Here is a 19713-nt window from a genome sequence, read left to right as displayed (position 1 = left end):
TAAATCAAATCCACCCTGCAAAAGCCTGGCAGACTGATTGATTGTCTGTTCCTAAATACAAGACTACCTCTTCTTCCAATAACTACCACAGGGTGGATTTGATTTAAATCACTAGTCATGAAGACTATTTCTTTTTTTTTTTTTTCAAAAAACATCATTGATTTTTATCCACCCTGATCTACCACATAAACAAAGTGACGCTACAAAAGGAATGCATAGGTTCCTATTTTCACAATGTGTCATGTTACTGAATTCTGTAGAGAGATTATCTCTTGGAGTTGTTATATTGGACTACTCTGTATGACAGCCTGCAAGCGCACACTTAAATAGGATGTACATTGATAAGATAAAGACCCAGGACATTGTGTTGCTCTTGTAACTGTGATAAAACCTTTATCCAAATGTTTATATTGCCTCAGAACAACAATTAGCAAAATTATTCTCTAGGCTATCGTACAATGCCATATTTACAGTTAAGCAAGGGTCATCTAGTCTAATCCCCTGCCAAGATGCAGGATTTGTTGCGTCTAAAACATTCAAGATAGATTCTTCTATGGGGGAAACCCAAAATATTAGATACTTCTTTCCCAGTCAGGATAAGTATGATGTTCAGGATAATCAGTGGGAAAATATACTAGTTCATAAAAAAAACCCTTAACTTTTAAAGTTTTTTTTTTTTAAAAAAATCAAAGATCATTTAAAGATGAAAAGTGTGTTTTTACCAGTCCAAAATATATTATTTGAACTTCTGGTTCCCAAACTGATTGGTTCAGGATATCTACAGGTCAAAGAATTCAATGTGGCTTGGCTTATGCTTATACCACTTATAAAAACGGAAACTAATCTCAGGTCAAGTAAAAGGATCCAAAATTGGACTTGTAAAGGTGTTGCCATAAAAAAAAAAAAATCCAACGTTTCCTTCCTTAATAGCAATTGTCTGTTTGAGTTTTCTTTTGCACTTGCTTAGATTTCATTACTAAAATAGCAATATTATTTCTGAAACTATGTTACTGCTTCTCCAGAGAGTTGCAGGAAGTTGCTAGAGCAGTGGTCCCCATATTTTTCATGTCACCCCCCTTACTCCTGTTGGGAACCGGGGCTGGGAGCAGGGCCGCAGCTCCCAGGGGATTGGGGGCATGGACAGGGTAAGGGGGCAGAGGCTGGGCTGATGCCAGGGCCAGGAACAGAGCCACGGCTGCAGCCTGGTCGGGGCTGGCAGGAGCAGAGCTGAGGACAAAGCGGGGTTGGGTGGCGCTTCCTCCCCATCCCCACTGGCCCAGGCCCCGCCACACCCAAATGTTCCTGCGTGGCCCCATAGTGGGCTGTGCCCCACAGTTTGGGGACCACTGAGCTAGGGGCTTGCAGAAAAGCAAAGAGCATGATTGACTATCCCTTTCCAGGAACAATGGAGGAACACCCAACAGTCTGTTCCTCCATTGTTCCTGGAAAGACAATTGGTTTTACATAGATCTATCAAGCAATTAAAAAAAAATCATCGTGATTAATCACGCTGTTAAACAATAATAGAATACCATTTACTTAAATATTTTGGATGTTTTCTACATTTTCAAATATATTGATTTCAATTACAATATAAAGTGTACAGTGCTCATTTTATATTTATTTTTGATTACAAATATTTGCACTGTAGCAAAGAAATTGAAAAATACTATTTATTTAAAACAAGTACTGTAGTGCAATCTCCTGATCATGAAAATTGAACTTACAAATGTAAAATTATGTACAAAAAAACTGCATTCAAAAATAAAACAATGTAAAACTTTAGAGCCTAAAAGTCCACTCAGACCTATTTCTTGTTCAGCCAATCGCTCAGACAAACCAGTTTGTTTACATTTGTAGGAGATCATGCTGTCCACTTCTTGTTCACGTCACCTGAAAGTGAGAACAGGTGTTCACGTGGCACTGTTGTAGCTGGTGTCACAAGATATTTACGTGCCAGATGCGCTAAAGACTCATATGTCCCTTCATGCTTCCCACCACCATACCAGGGGACATGCGTCCATGCTGACGACAGGTTCTGCTTGATAACAATCCAAAGCAGTGTGGATGGACGCATGTTCATTTTCATTATCTAAGTCAGATAATGAAAAGCAGAAGGCTGATTTTCTTTTTTGGTGGTATGGGTTCTGTAGTTTCTGCCTCGAAGTGTTGCTCTTCTGAAAGACTTCTGAAAGCATACTCCACACCTCGTCCCTCTCAGATTTTGGAAGGCACTTCAGATTCTTAAACCTTGGGTTGAGTAATGTAGCTATCTTTAGAAATCTCACATTGGTACCTTTTTTGCGCTTTGTCAAACCTGCAGCGAAAGTGTTCTTAAAATGAACATGTGCGGAGTCATCATCCGAGACTACCAATAACATGAAATATATGGCAGAATTCAGGTAAAACAGAGCCGGAGACATACTATTCTCCCACAAGGAGTCACAAATTTAACACTTTTTTTTTTGTTTTTTTGTTTTTTTTCCCAAATAAGCATCATCAGCATGGAAGCATGTGCTCTGGAACAGTGGCCGAAGCAGAAAGATGCACACAAATTTTAGCATATCTGACACGTAAATACCTTGCAATGCTGGCTACAAAAGTCCCATGCAAATGCCTGTTCTCACTTCCTGGTGACACTGTAAATAAGAAGTAGGCAGCATTATCTCCCATAAATGTAAACAAACTTGTCTGTCTTAGCAATTGGCTGAACAAGTAGGACTAAGTGGACTTGTAGGCGCTGAAGTTTTGCATGGTTTTGTTTTTGAGTGAAATTATGTAACACAAAAAAATCTACATTTGTAAGTTGTACTTTCACAATAAAGAGATTGCACTACAGTACTTGTATGAAGGGAATTGAAAAATGCTATTTCTTTTATCATTTTTACAGTGCATATATTTGTAATAAAAAATAATAAAGTAAGCAATGTATACTTTGTATTCTGTGTTATAACTGAAATCAAAATATTTGAGAACGTAGAAGACATCCAAAAATATTTAATACATTTCAATTGGTATTCTATTGGTTAATAGTGTGATTAAAACTGCGAATAATTTTTTTAATTGTGATTAATTTTGAGCTAATTGCGTGAATTAACTGTGATTAAATTGACAGCCCTAGTTTTATACCAAGGTGAAAGTCATATGGCTTTTTTTTTTCTGTCTACGTAAGAAAGCTGGGGGAAGAGTACGTTTCTGCTACAGGCATTTAGGAGTTCTTGTAAGTTTCCCTCTGAAGTAATTGGACAGTGTCAGCTACTCTGCTCGTGGTCTGTTTTTCAATTCTCAGCCAAGTGTGCCATCTGGAAATCATGTTAAAGGCCATTATCTGCTAGATAACAGAAAAAGAAGTATACAAGATTCACCTTCATATTTTAGTAGCTACAACTTAAGCACAATAGACTACATCACAGTATTGATAGCAAGTCAAAGAAAAATAATTTTTAACACTTTCTGAAACTGTTCAACAATTAAAACTAAACAAATATTCATCAAAAAGTGTGAAGTAAAACAAAAAATTACAACAGGCAAGTTATTCCTGATATTTGGCAACTCTAACATATAGCTGTCTTGTTTAAGATTCTTATTCAGTTAAGACATGTTTGGACTTGTTCTTATCACCATCTCTGTTATTTCCATGTTCAATTTGTTTTAACAGCTTTTGATGAACATGATCATTTTCTCCTACCATTTGACATTTTACTATTCTGTAGGCTCCTATATGAAATCCTGTTTTCATTGTGTGGGGCTATCTATCGAGGTTCCTACATTCTAATATTATAAATAGTAATTATATTATTAACAAAATTAGTTTTAAATTTCTATTTGCAAGCACCAGCTCATTTTTTATTTAATAGAGGCCCTCCCTTTAGGTCATGCTATAATCTGATTAATGCTTAATTGTATTATTACATTGGATACATGGTGTAAAAACCATGCTATTAAACTCTGCAATGTTTTGAAAACACTGTATAAAGTAAACATACATTTTGCAAAACAAACTTTCCACTTTTAATGGTAGAGCCCTATTTGAATTAAATTTAATGCCACTTAAGAAATACCCTATATAATTATAAAGAAATATGTTTTCGGTCTTTCTTAATGAGCATTAAATGAAAACTATTTTAGGGACTATTTCTAACCGGTAAGATTTGTTTGATCTGAAGAAATGGAAAGGAATCCAATAAATATTTGCAAACTAGACAATATTAATTTGAAAAAGCTTTAGTTCATGTTTTGGGTTGGTTTTGGAAGAGGATATAAAGAAAACATCTGTAAAATGGAATGTAAGCCTCATCTATCTTCTGTGCATACCGCTGCTCATAACCACATTGGTGGTCTCTTAACAGTAATTTTTATTAGCAATAAAGAGTATTACAGAGACAAGTTGGAAAAGAAACCTTTTATTATTTAAATGAAGCCCACTACATGCAGCTATGCTAAATGTAGAAAAATATCTGATAAGTCAAGGAAGTCTATTCCTATCATAACTTATTAGGAAATTCACGTTCTAGATTTCAAATTCTAGAATGTCAAAAAGAACAGTCTCTTTTGTGCACAAGTATTAAATAAAAATATTTGCCAAGTTAAAAGGTACACAAGGAAATAAACTAATCACACACACAACATTTTGAAGAACTTTCTGTAATCTCATTTACAAATGTAAATTTGAAGAGTAACTAATTGACAACATTAATACACTTCAGATAAACTTTCCTCATCATTTCATTATGGAATCCATCATACAGTACTTTTAAAGCACAATATCTTTCATTCTGAAGCCTATTCCATTACTGGAAATCCTTCCTAGAAGAACCTTGAGCACACCATGAAAATATCTACCTACCTAAACACTGTACTTTTGCCCATTAAATTTTTGTCTCTGCTGAGGTAAGCAAACTTTGACTGAAGAACACTTCCTGTAAATGAAGTAAATTAATAAAGTTATTAGTAAAGATACATTGAGAACCTGAGCAAGTAAGACAGTTCATTGTTTTGCAAGTTTAAAAAAATAATAATTAAAAAAAAAAAATCACACTTTTAGTTCACATTTTTACATGCCTGTTCAGTTTCTTGGGTGGGGAAAAAAGGGTGCATAAGTAGTTTTTAAAACTAAAGAACTAAATGCAATGAAACAAGAATTTAATATACTGTAGTTAATGCTAAGAATTTCTTAAATGTACAAATTTTAACATTTTATATAGAGTAAGAGACAAAGCCTGTCAAAACTTATCAAAACATATCTTTTACACAATACTAGTATTTTTGAACCTAAAGAAAAACTAAGTAAGCCTTTTTCTGAAAAAAATATATACTGGAAATAAAGTCTAGTACTAAACCATAAGAAAATATATTTGATATTTATAATGCAATGTATTATGTTTTGCTTCTACGGTCTTATTCTGGGAGGTTTCTACTCTCTCCTACCCCCGCTTTCTATTTCTGCACCTTACAGGCCAGCCTCCCCCCGCCCGTCTACTACTGCACCTTAGAGGAAATTTGGCAACCTCGGCTGATGAAATAAAGGGATTCCAAACAGCCCTGAGAGGAGAATGCAAGTAAATGCTATGCTTATGTATAAATAATAATAGTTTAGAGATAATACACAGGAAAAAAAGAGTCCGTGAAGACAGCAGAAGTCAAACTATGCTTCCAGATCCAAGGGGACAGTGGAAAGAGGAGCAGGCAGTCAGCTTTGTTTGACTGAATGAGCTCAAGGGAGGAAAACCCAAAGCCAATAGAGAGAAAGAATTTTTTTAAATTACAGTACGAATGAGGAGGAAAAGGGACCCTCTTGGACTGTAATCTCTTCGGATTTTGGAAACTGTCAGTACTTGAATTGGACACATCCATGGAAAACCCAGGTGGTACAGGATGTGGTACTGACATAGTAGGATGCACCCTTATCTGTGACTCAGTATGGTATTCTAGGGTATTGAGCTGGTGAAGGACTATCTTCTGGATGAGATGTAAAAGTCACAGGTTTTGCATGGAAGAGTATATGGCACCTTTCATACAGTTACGGTGTTACCAAGCTGGGAGGTAGCCATAGCAGCAAAAGTTTAACTGTGCTGTATAACAAAATTCTTAAAAGTTACTCTTCACTTTCCCATCTACAAATACCTATGTAAGGTTGTTCTCCGAAGGGATACATAATTTCCACCACAGAGATGTTAAAGTAAACCTTATACATTTATTTGGGATCCTTTTGGATTGAAAGGTGCAATAAAAACATATTACTATTATACCATGAAGTGTTGATAAGAATGCAAAATACACACACTAGGTGTTTGTCTCATGAAGATAGTTAAAGCAAGTAGTGAGAGGGGTTGGTTTGGCCTTTGCCCAGTGGGACCCAGGATAGCTTGGACCCATGCCCAATGGCAATATCATTTAGCAACCGAGTTAGAAACCATGTTAAAATATGTACTATCTGTGTAAAGTATTGCTGCAAAGCTGCCATTTAAAAAAATATGTTTTGAACTTTGAATTTTCACATAATTACCTGCACACCTATGATCACAAAAATCTAAAACCACATATGTAATTTTTTTAATCTTGAACAAGAAGTGTATACAGTTTCAGATACTTGGGGTCATATTTCCATAAAGATAGAAAAAAATTAAACCCATCTAGAGATTCCACTGGAGCGGTGACCCAGATTTTGAGAACCCACCACCCCAAACCCTACTGCAACTAAAACTATAAATTGTAGGATTACTTGAGGAAATTCAGAACAAAACAGTCCACTGTTTGTAACTCAGATGCACATTACAGATTTGCTCTTTAATGTTGCTAATGTTGAGGCTGTATCAAAGATTTAATTATAAATTGCATTGTTAAATTCCAATTTATCTCTGGGTTTAAATGGCTGTTGCCTCTGTATCTGTTCTTTTTTTTTTTTTTTTTTTTTTTTGTGGGGGAGTGTTCACTGCACTTTTTAATAGATGTAGGTAATTAACCAAAACAGCAAAATACATCTTTTTTCTTTAAAAATCTAAGTTTTTCAATGATGGGCAATAACTATCATATTCACTAAAACACAGTGTGCCTCTTCCAAAATAATCTATATTCCTGTGAATAGATGTTAACCTTTGAGAATGTTCAATTTGGTTGTTCAGGAATTATCTTCTTTGCTGTTAAAAGTCCACAGGATTCCTTTACCATTCCCACTTACTTTTACAGATTCAGACCACAATGCTACAGATTATAGCCATCATCGTCTGGTAGAGAGTTAGAAGAAACTTTCCTTTACAGCCTGTTGATGCTGCTATTTAAAACACTCAGAAGAGGTTACTATATAGAGACAAACAAGATGTACTCCCTCTTCTTAAGGGCCGAGTGTGCACTCTCTCTGCATTACTCCTGTCCTGACCAGTCCAAAGAACAAAAGAAACAGTGTATTTTTTAGCAAAAAGAACTAAAAAGTATATTCATTCAGCTAATGTAGTACTCTAATTCCATTTCACGTCACTTGATTACCATTTTCTCTTGCACGTAAAAAGACAATTCCTTGAGTCAGTTGAGTTGCTTACAGGAGCAATGTTCTGCATTGCCATGCAAATGACCCAGATTCAGTTCCTCTAATCCAGGGGTGGCCAAATTTACTGACTCTCCGAGTCACATAAGACAAGCTTCAGAAGTTTGAGAGCCGGGGCGCACCTGCCAGGGCTTGGGGTTTCAGGCCCACAGGAGGCACCTGCCGGGGTTGGGATTTCAGCCCCGCTCCTGCTGAAGCCCCAAACCCTGGCAGGTGCGCCCCACAGGGCTGAAGCCTCAAGACCCCCCTCCTACCGCTACCCCCACCATCCTGCTGCAAGGCAGAGGTCGTGAGCTTCCCCACCTCCTCTCCCTCCCCCCCCTCCCAGTCTGGTTGGTGGAGAATGGAGGCAGAGACGTGAGGGGGGCCTGCGAGCCACACTTTAATGGTAAAAGAGCCACAGTTTGGCCATCCCTGCTCTAATCTCTCACTTCCTAAAAGTATAAATTGACTACACTGAAGAGGCATCACTTTCAGTTCTGGTGGTGGAAAAATGCCTTGTGACACTATATTATGACCCTCTTTCATCGATTAAAAAACAGCACTGATGACCTTCTAAGGCACTCCGATCTAGTCATGCTTGGATGGAGCAGGAATGAGACCCCAATGTAGTAGCAAGACCAAGCTCTGACAGGTATAAAGACAAAGTCCCTTCTCACCCCACCCCCCACAATTTAAAAAAAAGGTAAAAACTCTAGTCAAGCACATCCCAGTTCCTCTAATCAAAAAACAAAACAAATACACTATTTTGTTGAAACATTTCGATACAAGAGAGCTTCTATTTTGCCAATGGAACCAAATTTTACTTTAATTTTAAAACATGGTTTCATTAAGGTATCAGCAAATTAAATTATATGAATTAATGAAAAGAATAGCATATATCAATACCAATCCATTTTACAAGAAAAAATTAAAACATTCTATGCTGAAACAGTACTTCAGTCTGTAAAAATAATCTGAACTTTTTTCCAATAGTTTTATTACAAATTTATTACCTTCAGCTTAATTTCAGGAGTATTTTGAGGTCAAATTTGGTCCATGTAAATTTTGTAAAGCTAATTTTACTAAGTATTTCAATTTTATTTATGTAGTTTCAACAATAATTTGGTGTCCGCAATCAAACAATGCAACACTGTTAGAACGTTAAGAAAATGAAAAAGTTTGGCTATGGAGTATAAACAAAAGTGAAATTTGCTAATCTATTTGCATTGTTTAATATGTGAGAAATGTAAATGGAGAGTACAGCAAAAGGTAATTTAAAACTGAAATTTTAAAAATATATTTACACTTTTTAAAAAGATGATTTTAACCTGGCCATTCCTCTTTGAAAAGTTTTTTTAAAGCATTTTTCAATTTTCCAAAAATATTTGTTGTTACAGAAATATATGAAGATTTTACTTGCCTGTTAGCAATTGCATCTTTCTTTTTTTGTAATACTTTCTCTGACAGAATCACTTCAGAAATATTATAATTGCCCAAAAGAGATCCTTGAATTACACTAAATTGCAATGCTGAGGAGATATGATTGGCCTAGCAGCTGTTCCTATCCTTATCCTAGTTTAACATGAGCTAAGAGAAGAGAATATTGTTGAATAGCATAGTGGAAATTTGGAGACTGAGGCTATTTCTACACTAGCACTTGCGTTAGCAACTCTTTTGTTGGTCAGGAGCGTGGGGGAAAAAAAACAAAACAAAACCACACACCTCTGACTGACAAAAGTTTCGCCGACAAAAAGCTCTGGTGTGGACAGTGCTATGTTGGCAAGAGAAGTCTCCGACAGACATAGCTAGAGTTGGGGGTGGTTTAATTATACCAGTAGGAGAGCTCTCTCCTACCAGCATAGGACAGTTATACAGGAGACCTTACAGCATTGCAGCTGCAGTGGTACAGCTGTGCAGCTATAAGGTCTGTAGTGCAGACATAGCCTAAGAAAATAAGTCATCCTGGTCCTCAGAAAAGCAACTTGAACAGCAGTAAGTGGTTGCAATAGCTTCTATTAGATTCAGATATAGACTAAGCCAAAATACAAAAGATGAATCAGATGCTGAATCATATTCCATATAGGATATATGATAAAGACAACTGGACAGTATTTTAGCATCTATAGAATAAAGTCATTGTCAATATAAACGGGGGGAGGGTTAAAACTACATTATGTCACCATCTTACATTAAAAACATTTCTGAAAGATTTTTCAATATTTGTGCCAACTTTCCTTTTTGCTCTTCATTGAGATTTGATAACGAAAGGGTCAGTTTCACTTTTACTTATCATGCATCAATGCAATGTTGACATCTGCATTTTTTAATACAGAATAAGAACATTTAAATATCCCTGCCAAAAGTATTTCTTTCAAAGGCCTTTTTTCTGCATCCTCATCCATCAATCCAGATTGATGGATTGTTTCTTCCCTGCTGAGAGCAAGCAGCAGTGAATCACAGAACTTTCATTTCTGCCATCTTCCTTCCCATTCAGTCATGCTCATGTACTGCTCAGCCCTAACAGAGACTTCCGCAGTTTCCAACATAAAAATCTGTCGATGATTAATAGATAGCCTCAACAAATAACTATTGTTATAGCACATAGTTCAAGGATGAACTGTTTACACACAAAAATGCAGATCAGAATAGGCAGCTGGGAATATAAGAAAGTAAAGAAGCATCTGTGCAAGTAATAAGTTCTTTAACTCTCCATTCACCAAAACATATGATTGATAGCAAGCTCTGAGAGAAAGGAACAGATGTCATGGGGAGGAACATCAATCTACACTGTTTGTGCAAGAAAGTAGGATGACCATAACACTATTCTACATACTACACCACTTGAAATCTTTCCACCCAGCATAGTAATATTTACGGAACAGGCTCAGCAATGAAGGGGGAAAGGGTACCTCTTTGATTCTAAGACTCAGAGATATATAATAAAGTCTATCTGTTGCTGAGCATTCTTTAGAGACCCTTGACCTCATAGAATAGAACGAAGATGTTCAGAGGATCTAAATTTTGGCCTAGAAAAAAAGAAATTTAGGGCCTAGATTTAGAGAGAATACCAGAGTTTCTACTTGTCACAGGGAAGTGTAATAATACAATAAATCAGTTTTAATCACCCTCATCCATGAAAAAGGCAGATATCTCCAATGACGGTACTCACATTTATTCAATGCCCTCAGACACATTCTGTTTTCCCTGCATTATACAATAGTCTACAAGGGCTCTAAGTGGTTATCAGTGGTCAGGATGCAACATTTAGTCCTTAAAGCAGGACACAGCAGATCAGATTTTGGAACAACTAAAATGATTTAGAAAACTGCTTGTATTTCTGGAATCTAGGAAGGAGCCAAAATAACTAGCCTTGAAGTAGTATATTTATGGCTAGCTTGTTATTAAATGTTGCTGCAACTTCTGCTATAATCATGAAGAACCTTCAGAAAAGGATCAGGGGGTAGCCGTGTTAGTCTGTATCTACAAAAACAACAAGGAGTCTGGTGGCACCTTAAAGACTAACAGATTTATTTGGGCATAAGCTTTCGTGAGTAAAAACCTCACTTCTTCGGATGCAACATCCGAAGAAGTGAGGTTTTTACTCACGAAAGCTTATGCCCAAATAAATCTGTTAGTCTTTAAGGTGCCACCAGACTCCTTGTTGTTCTTCAGAAAAGGAGACAGTAGCCCAAACTGGAACATCTGGTACTACAGATATAGGTTTACTAGCATTCATTCTAGATGGCAGGGGCACACTGGGATATCAAAATTGGCATCCTGCGGGTCCAAATTATACACAAAAGGAAGATCAAGAAAGGAAAGCAACCTGAACTCACTTGCTATTAGATGTCTCTCTTTTTAGTCATTTTAAGATTTAAAATTAACTTTTTTATATTTCATCTAAATTTCAGGAGTGTGAATGCAATAAGAAACTTGTTCTCCATTCAGAAATATTCAACATCTAGAGAAAAAAGCAGGGAACTATTGTAAACTTTATTTACAAGTTAATAAAAAATGGATAATTTGATTTTTAATCAGTTTGAACACCTCCCTAAAGTCAGCATCAACAGTTCTCTGATTTTCTTCTTTTCTGTTTGACAAAAATATTTTGGTATTTATTTTGAATACAGCTGACGTGTACATAGAGCCTTACGACAAAAATCTCTGTATGCATGCATGTCTGCATCATCAGTGGATGACTGCATAGTCCAAGGAAAGGGAAATTTGTCTTACCTGAATTTATTTTTTCCTTAAGCGACCAAGTTCACCAAATGTCCTCACTACTGATTTTTGTCCTGCTCAGCTGAAATGGTCATAAGATCTTACAACCATGGGCTGAGCCTCAAGTAGGACACACCATTTCAACTCATTGCCAGAAGACTAATTTCATAGTTAAACTTGCATACGGAGGCTTTGCCCTAAAATATAACAGAACGCTGTTTTTTAAAAACTTAACTATAATCATGAAAATTTCCTTCTTTCCTTATCAGTTAAAGCAAAGTCAGACTGGTTGCGGCGATCTTTGAGAAGACATTACTAGATGAAGTTCTAATCTCTCTTTCAAAAGCATATCCTCACAACAGGAAAATCATTAAGTAAAAAAACTGGATGAAATGGGAATCACATTAATCTAAAATACAAACAAAACAAACAAACAAAATCTTTCTAGCACAGCATGCAGAACACTCCCTCCAAAATGCATACTTCAAGGTAAGCAATCTAATTGTAAGTGCTTATGTCTCAGTAAATCATTTGCATAAAACTAAAAGCTGTAAGGTAATTTTTAAAAGCTAGGATTTTATAAGGTCAACTATAAAGGCTGAGGAGGTAGAATTTAACAGCAGTAATGAGGTAGCGTCATGCTTCTGAGAGTAGTTTGCAGATAACTGTCCAAATGTCGGCAGTCACATGACAGTCTTACAATGTTTTGAATTAGATATTTGTTGGATAAAGAGGAAGTGTGCCCAATACCCTAGATTTTGACAAATTGTTTCCAAGCTTCGCACCTCAGAGAAATTCCCATTTCATATTTTTCCTCCCCTGGATAAATGGGTAACAGACAGCATTTAACTACTGTTAATAAACATTAGCCTGGGCATCTACTTGCTCTGGAGACAAAAATCTTGATTGGGAAGGGAACCAAACTGAGCATGGCTTTAACAGCACTTTCAGTTTTCAAGTTCAGAGAGAACTGAATCAGGGAAATAAAAATAAGTTCTGAGAGAACACTGAAATAAATCCTTTCTTGATTAGCTCTGAAATTATCTAACGGTTTAAGAAATATGAGAAGTCTCCACATCCTCCTTCAATCTCAGAATGAAAAGAGAATTTAGTATCTACCCTCACAATCAGACAAAGAAAATAGTCACACACTCCAGGAACAGCAACCTTGAATTGTGGTCTTAATGCTGGATGAGGTTGCAAAACATTTTTATATCATACAGGCCCCATTATGACCACACTTTATTCAGAGGCTAAAGGGTTTTCACATGGTATCCCTTCTCAGGGCTTTTCTACACTGGCAATTTACAGCGCTGGAACTTTCTTGCTCAGGGGTGTGAAAAGACACCCCCCTGAGCGCAGCAAGTTTCAGCGCTGTAAAATGCCAGTGTACCGGCTCCCAGCTATGCTCCCAGCGCTGGTAGCTACACCCTTCGTGGAGGTGGGTTTTTTAGAGCGCTGGGCAAGCGTTGCCGTTTAATGTTGCCAGTGAAGACATGCCCATAATTTCTCTGCTTTTTCCTCTGTTTTCACTGATGTGTTAAATCACCTGTTAGCTGAGTCATGGGTACATACCAAAATGATAGTTTGTTTCCCCCCACATGAAGGCAAAACACTTTGTCCAAACTGATGTTAAAAGGTTTCTCTTAAGTGTTTTATGTATTCTTCTTTGTCCATAAGGAATGATGTGTGTATGTACTGCCTTGACCTGATCCACTCTGTAAATCTGCATACTGTTGACTATTTTGTATGTTGGACCAGTTGGATCGTGTTGTTGCTTTACCATCTCTCCTTCATAGATGCACATTTTATTTCCACCAAGCTCTTTTTCTCCCAAGATCTAATAATCTATGGTGGAATAAGAACTTTTCCTTTATAAAATTCAGATGTAACAAGCCTTTCAACTGACTAATAAAAAAATGGAGAAAAGCTGTAGACTAAATTACAGTAACTCCTCACTTAAAGTCGTCCCGCTTATCACTGTTTCATTGTTACACTGCTGATCAATTAGGGAACACACGCCTTTAAAGTTGTGCAATGCTCCACTCTTACGTTGTTTGGCTGCCTACTTTCTCCAGAGCTGGCAGCCTCCCTAGGAACCCCCCACCCCCAGCGCCTCCCACCCACCGGCAGACCCCGCGGATCAGCGCCTTCCTCCTCCTCCCCCCACCTCCTGCCCACGGCAATCAGCTGGCGTAAGGCGTTTTGGAGGCACGAGGGAGGGGGAAGGAGCGAGGACTCAGCACGCAGGCTCTCCCTCCCTCCCCTGCCTCCCGAACACCGCAAGCCAGCTGATTGCCCTGGGCACGAGGGGGGGGGGGGGAAGAGCGAGGATTCGGTGTGCCTCCCCCCTCCCTCCCCTGCCTCCCGAATGCAGCAAGCCAGCTGGCTTGCAGCGTTTAGGAGGGAGGGGAGAGGAGCCAGGACGCAGCGTGCAAAGTAAAGGGGGAGGAGGTCGGGGGGGGGGGGGGGAGAGAAGAGGTGGGTCAAGGGTGGGGGTTTGGGACAAGGGGTGGAGTGGGCAGGCTGAGGGCTAACCCTCCCCCCGCCATTTACATTAATTCTTACGGGGAAATTGGATTCGCTTAACATCATTTCACTTAGTCACATTTTTCAGGGACATAACTACAATGTTAAGTGAGGAGTTACTGTATCTAGTTCAGAAATACATTTTCAAATTTAATGCAGCTTCAATCATTAGCCATTTTAGAGTCAGAGAGAGTTTAAAGCTAGAAGGGAGCACCAGCATCTAGTCTTGTATATCATAAACCACCACTCCGCACCCGCACACTAAATTCAACAACCAAACTTACAGCCTCCAGGAGACTAAAACTATTCTGTGCCACAGGCAGAAAATAGAAGGGACTGAGGGGCACCAATGCCAGAGCTCCCTGCAATAACAGAGAACTGATTAAGTGAGATATACCCAGATAATCTCATCAAGTAACCCACACCACACACTGCAAAGGAAGGCAAAAAAAAAAAAAACAACAACAAAAAAACACAACCAAAGGTCACTGCCAATCTGTCCTGGGCGGAAATTCCTTCGGCAATCGGAGCCTGAGAGGGAGAACCAACCAGCCATGCAATTGAAAGTGTGTGTGTGTGTGTGTGTGTGTGTGTGTGTGTGTGTGTGTGTGTGTGTGTGTGTGAGAGAGAGAGAGAGAGAGAGAGAGAGTGTGTGTGTGTGTGTGTGTGTGTGTTCGGTGCCACCTAAGAGTCCTAGGGATGAGATTTTTAGGAACAAAAGACATTAACCAGAAGAGATCCCCAAGGCTGCCGAGCCCTTTCCCCACCATCACAAGCAACCCTGGTATAAAATCCCATTCATAAATTTGTCCAGCTCTCTCAAAACTAATAAGTAGTTTGCCTCCACTACTCCTCCTGGGAAGCCATTCCAAAGCCTCACTCCTCTGATGTTTAGAAACCTTCTTCGACTTTACAGTAGAAATCCTTATTATTAGACCCTAAGTGTATGATCTTGCATTTTGTACTATTGAATTTCTTCCTATTTGTTACTCCAGTCTTCATGGTCATCCAGATCTTTCCGTATAACACGATTCTCCTGTGTACTGATGATGCCCCCCAACTCTGTATCTTCAGCAAATTTCATTAGCCCACTCCTACTTCGTAAGGTAGACATGGCCTTAGCTACGATTTTCTTCCACCTCAGGTATGGAAATTTCCATTTCTCTACACTCATTTCCATCAGCCAACCTGTCCTTCATACCCATATTCTGTTATTGAAAACTGAGGCAAAGTATTAATTTAGTTTTGGGGCCATACCTAAATTATCTTTAAATCTCCTCCCCCATCTACACTGCATAGTGGCCCAACCTCATCCTTCCTCATTTTCCTTTTACTTACATAACTAAAAACAAAAAACAAAAAAACCTCATCATTTAATTTCCTTGGCAAGCGTTAATTCAGTTTGATTTTTTAAGCAATTCTCATGTTATTCATACATTTAACCTCCAAGATGCAGCAACTTTTGCTATCACTCCTTTTTTCCTTTCCATTCCCTATAGCAGTGCTTCTCAAAGTGGTGGTCCGCAGACTGAGCCATCGGCTGCAAGTTTCCTCATAAGAACGTCGAATAGGATAATAATATGGCACCGGTCCCTGGTACATTGGGGAAAAAAACTGCCGGTCTCCCACATCAGATAGCTTGAGAAGCACTGCCCTATAGGATCTCTACTTACTGCTAATAACTTTTTTATCTACTTGGGTGTGCAGCCTTTCCCAGTGTGATCTCTTTTAGTAATGGTTATTCAAACAACAAACCATCAAATTTAGAGTTGATAGATTGTAGCTTGACTACTAGTCCCCTAGACAGGCCAGGATATTCAGATTTATAATAAAATATGTACAAAAGAAGCGATTGCATTCAATATTAGATTCTGTACTGACATTTTTATGAAGTTACAGTAACAAGGCCTGAGTTCATTTGTTCAGTACAATAAAGGAAACTTTAGGGTTTCATTTATTTTTAAATAATAAAACAGTCAACAACATAGGAATCTAAGAAACAGCATATTCTAATTCTATCACTTCCCATGCTAGAATTTTTGGGTCACATTCCACTGATTAGTAAAACTCTTCCTCAAATCTTTTATTATGTTAATAGATTGCAGTCTAGGATTATGATAAATATTTCCAATTTTCAATTCATTCAACTTCTTGTTTCATAGATTTTTCTGATAGGCCAATATGCCTTTGGCTTTTAGGAAAGCCTTTAAAAGCATTCAGGCCATATCATGCAATCAATTAAATTGGACTCACCATGGAAACTAACAAAAAGTTATGTTTAAAACAACACCGCAATCTCGCCCATTGCTTTTATTGAATTGTGAATTTGCCTCTACTCACTTGACTATCACAGTTTTATGGTGAATATTCTAACTCTTGGCACCTTTCTGTTATCTCAGGTAGGAAACTAAAGACAGTGTCTGACATAAGTATTACCCTTGAGGAAGTTGTATCAACTGCTTTAACTGTAAAAAGGAAAAGGAGAAAAGATCTTATTTGCCTTCCACCAGAAGGAAGGAATTCCCCTCTAAGACTTTCGGATATGGAGGGTCCAAAGAATATTGCTTTTGTATTAGGCCTCCTGCCACTTATGGCAGTTGTCATTTTATAACAAGTTTTATGGTTTGAGTGTCTCTTCATAAATGAAGGTTACTTCTAACCGAGATTCTCCGAGATAGTTCTGCATATTCACTTATGGGTACTGCTCCCACCTTATGGTGCCTTGTGTAGAACCTTCTTCTAGCAGTTTAAACAGGAGCACTCTCACCCCCTCCTTCCCCTCAGTATCATTGATGTACTGAAGGTGAGGCTATATAGGAGGAGGAGCACCCTCCCCACCTCAGTTCCTTCCAGAGACACAGAATAAACAAGGGCACACAGAGTGGAGAAGATAGGTAGGAAATGCAAATATGAAGAGCTACCTCAAAGAATCTCAGTTACAAGTTCATTTCTTCTTTGAGAGGCTCTGCATATTCCCACTTATAGGACAGACTGATGATTAGTGCAGAAAAGTGACCTAGAGGCAGAAACAGAGCCCTAATTGAATAGACACTGCAGCACCACTTTACCAAATCCAGTGTCTGCTCTAGAGGACAGATCCAAACAATAGCACTTAGTGAAAGTGTGCACCTAAATTCAGGTTGCAGCCCTGCAAATTTCAACAACTGGTATCTGCCTAAAACAAGCAAAGTAAATAGTCACCACTCTTGTGGAATGCGGTCAAATCAAAGCAGGCCCAGAACCTTTTTCTAGCATGTTATGTTCAGCAATATATTGTTTAATCCATAAAGTTATAATCTGGCAGGAAACCATGTAAACCATTCAAATGTTAGTGTAAAAACAAACAAAAACAAACTCACTCGACAATCTACGAAAACACTTAGTTCCATCTCAATAATTAGCAAGGGTTCTTCTTGCATCCACAGAATGTAGAACGGACTCCCTCTTATTAGAATGAGGTTTAGCGAAAATAAAGTGGCAAATTAATAATCTGATTAATGTGAAAATCAGACACCATTTTAGATAAGAGCCTGGGATCAAATCTGAGAGCTAATTTGACTTTATGAAAAGAAGTGAAAGCTGGATCAGCTATAAAGGCATTTGATTCACTCACTTTGCTGACCGACATCATGTCACTATTGAAGGCTGTCTTGATAAGTGATAGAGAGTACACTCGGCCAAGAGTTCAAAGGGCCATTTTGCCAGCATGGTCAACACCAAATTGAGATCCCTAACAGGGGGACATACATTTGATAAACCTTTTAACCGAACAATGAAAAAAAAAAAACAATGATCTCCCATTAACTAAAAGTATAATATACTGAACTGGCTGCCAAATGAACTTTTAACAATGAGTTACATAACCCTGGGATTAAGTATATTAAGCATTCCAGAACACAAGGAATGGAAATAGATTAAGGGAAAATCAGGTTTTTGCCCTCATCCCTCCCTGACATCTGGTCCACTTTAAGTGGTAAGCATTTCTAGTGACTGTTTTCTAGAGTTGTATTGTGTCCTGCACAAATAAAGAACATGACTGCTCAAAAGCAGCCAGCGTCAAGGTCTAATTACCCACACAGGTCAGGTGAAGAGACTGTGGGTCTGGATGGAAAACTCTGCCCTTCTACAGGTGAAGAGATAGTAGGTCTGGTGACAGAGGAAGACACACAAAAACTCCGCTGGACAACTGAAGGAGATGCATAAACCACCATTACCACAGCCAAACCGGGGCAATGAGAATCATTCAAGACCTGTCCTGGTGTATCTTTCTCGCTACCTTCTGGATCAATAGAAAGGGGAGAAAGGCATACATTAAATCTTTCCTCCACTGCAGTAGCACAGTATCAGGCAGGAACAGACTGTCCCTGCCAGCTCTGGAACAGAAGAGGGGACCACTTTTTGTTGGGCCTCATTGTGAACAGGCCCACCTCTGGTCCATCCCAGCTGGAGAATATGGTCTGAACCAACTGATCCTTTAGGGGCCATTAATGCACAGAGAGCTGTCTCTGCTGAACCAATCTGCAACTACATTGTTTCCCCCTACCAGATGCAGGGCCACAGGGATAGACACCATAAAGGATAAAACAATCCCATAGATTTACAGCCCCTGCACGCAGGAGAGCAGAATGAGCACTCCCCTGTTTGTTGATATAATACATGGCAGACAATACATTGGCAATCACCTGCACAACCCTCCCTTGTAGGTAATGAAGAAATGACTTAAGGGTCAAATGAACAGCTCTCTTACAACATATTTATTTGCAGGGCTGTCTCTTGATAAGACCAATGTCCTTGAATTGTCATCTGATTCAGATGAGCCCCCGCTAACCCTTGTTGGATGCATCCAACATTACCATCAGAGACAGGTCCTGGGGTTAAACTGTAAATCTCTGGGCAAATTTGTTCTCACTGACCACCATTTCAGGTAGGCTATGATGTTCTGAGGTCTGGTGATAAACATATGGATGTTGTCCTGACATGTTCTGTTGACCTGAGATATCTAGCGCTTCCTAGATCTCATTCTCTAACAAGCAAACAGTGTCATGTAAGTAACGGCTGCCATCAGACCCTAGACGTATTTCACCCTCTGAGTGGAACCCTCCTGAATCTTTAATAGATTCTGGTTCATCTTGAGAAACCTATCATCCGATAGAAAAGCTCTGCCTTCCACTAAGTCCAGTATAGAATCTATAAAGGGAATCCATTGAGTAGGACAGATAATTGACCTGAAAATAAATTAGTTGTAAAAAACAAAATGGCTTACCAGGTCCTCACATACAGTGGCCTTCAATAGCCAAGGGTAAACAAAAATACCCTGATTTCTCAAATGAGCTGCTACCACAGAGAGGCATTTTGTAAACATTCTGGGTGCTGTGGAGGAGCCAAATGTAAGCAGGTTATATTGGAAATGGCATCCAGCCACCAAAATAAGCATTACAAAT

General features: G+C 38.5%; 1 protein-coding gene across 3 annotated transcripts in view; it reads right to left on the bottom strand.

The window, feature by feature from the left end:
* The window catches only part of CNOT2 (CCR4-NOT transcription complex subunit 2), a 122321-nt gene that overhangs the window by 80645 nt on the left and 21963 nt on the right, over nt 1–19713 (bottom strand). Inside the window, exon 2 of one of the 3 annotated variants that reach the window (XM_054026350.1) lies at nt 4847–4919. The exons of the other annotated variants lie outside the window; for them this stretch is intronic. The gene's annotated coding sequence lies outside the window, so the exon portion shown is untranslated. The remainder of the gene's footprint in view (nt 1–4846; nt 4920–19713) is intronic. 3 annotated transcript variants of the gene reach the window in all.

Source organism: Malaclemys terrapin, chromosome 1 (assembly GCF_027887155.1).
Source record: "Malaclemys terrapin pileata isolate rMalTer1 chromosome 1, rMalTer1.hap1, whole genome shotgun sequence".
NCBI classification, from domain to species: Eukaryota; Metazoa; Chordata; order Testudines; family Emydidae; genus Malaclemys; species Malaclemys terrapin.
Note: the sequence above shows the minus strand (reverse complement) of the source record. Positions and strands in the feature narration are given on the sequence as shown.